This window comes from Cupressus sempervirens, chromosome 4, assembly GCF_028749045.1.
Source record: "Cupressus sempervirens isolate cs-2001-9-10 chromosome 4, ASM2874904v1, whole genome shotgun sequence".
In the NCBI taxonomy this organism is placed as follows: Eukaryota; Viridiplantae; Streptophyta; class Pinopsida; order Cupressales; family Cupressaceae; genus Cupressus; species Cupressus sempervirens.
This window is the reverse complement of record NC_143121.1, coordinates 181,182,549-181,184,133: the sequence shown is the minus strand read 5'-3', so window position 1 is coordinate 181,184,133 and position 1,585 is coordinate 181,182,549. Positions and strand designations below refer to the sequence as shown.

Here is a 1,585-nt window from a genome sequence, read left to right as displayed (position 1 = left end):
ACGGAAAGAGAAAGACGATCCAAATAAGCAGGTCATAGGATCGACTCTCTTTATTAACAGTGACAATACAAGTAACGCTGCAATCTGCGAGTGACCATTAAACGAACTTTAGAAATATTGTTTAAGATCGCTAATTCTGAACTGTTAGTACTGGCAATCTGATCTTTATCTATGACATGTTGTTGAATCAAACACTTCAAGAAAACATGTGAAAATAACCTTCCCTCTTTTATCTAATTCCATCAGGTCCCGTTTGGTTGCTGGAAGATGAGGGCCAAAACCGGGTTATCAGGAGTAAAACCAGATTTTGCAAAAAAACTTTGGTGTTTGGTTGGTTAAAATCATAACCTGGTTTTCAATTTCATCTTCCAATTTTGGTAAAAAATTGGAAGAAGTTTCTTCCAACAAAAAGGTGGAATTCGAAATTAAAACCAGGTTTTGAATTTTATGACAGTTTTTTTAATAATATTGTGGGGTCCACAGTATATTCATCTTCCGTGTCAACCAAACGGACCATTGGCTTTCCAAACCACAAAACCAGGTTTTCGAAAACCTGGTTATGGCACAAATTTATCTTCCCCAACCAAACGGGGCCTCAGCGCGTAATCATAATTTGAAGATATGCCTGCTATATTCGTTTGGTTGTGTTATTGGGTCTCCTCTATGGGTAGAGGAAGCCTCCAAAAATTGGCGTATGCCGCTTTGAGTGGCAAAGACACGGTATTCTTTAGTAAAAGGCGAAAGAATAGTTCGCTCTGTCTTAACCACGTGGTTCCGTATGAAGAAAGGAGTATAAAGGCCCTCATTTACGGAATCTATTTGCCTTAACTTGTCAATTGCAACGAATGTGGGATTAATACCGCCCGACTTCGAAGACGCAATAATCGAATTGGAGGATGCATATTTTACAAATGCATCTGAGAAGTCTAACAATCATAATTTCTTGAATGCGGGGATACCTCAGTTGGGAGAGCGTCAGACTGAAGATCTGAAGGTCGCTTTTCGATCCACGCTCACCGCATGGGATTTTAATTTGGTTAGCTTTGACTCTTTAAACTAAAAAATCAGCTGCTTAAAATGAAACGGTATGGTTTTTCCCTGTGATAGATTGGTATTTCCCATGTTTAACTGGTTGTAGATGACAACAGTAGGATACATGGCTTGAAAAAAATAATAACAATTATTATTTCGACGAACTCTGAATAGTAATCAGAGATGTTTTCTAGGAATGGAAATTCCATCACCTAGTTCTAATTTGGTCAAGAGGAATCTATGGTTTCAAAGAAAACAAAACTCTTTAGCATGTCTTTAAACTTAATGCTAAAATATGTTTTAACAACTGTAGCACTTTGTATGAGCTTGTCAGCGCCCCAAGTATGTTCCAAATTTCAGATAAATTTTTAAATCACCAATTTAAACAATTCCATCAGCCAAACTTTAAGCCGTTATTATTAGTTCCTATATGAAGGCAAAGATAAACAAATACACATAAATAAAACTTTTTTCATTGCTTTTCTGCCTTGCTGAAATACATTACATAAGGCCTCTATTTATAAAGGTTTGAGAACTCTCCATAATACACCAA

General features: G+C 36.7%; 1 non-coding gene across 1 annotated transcript; it reads right to left on the bottom strand.

Annotated features, from left to right (window-relative positions):
* Nucleotides 1-656: 656 nt before the first annotated feature.
* Nucleotides 657-774, bottom strand: LOC149560567 (U5 spliceosomal RNA). Its single transcript, XR_016364287.1, has one exon. It is a non-coding gene; the product is annotated as a U5 spliceosomal RNA (small nuclear RNA).
* Between the last annotated feature and the right edge of the window lie 811 nt (nt 775-1,585).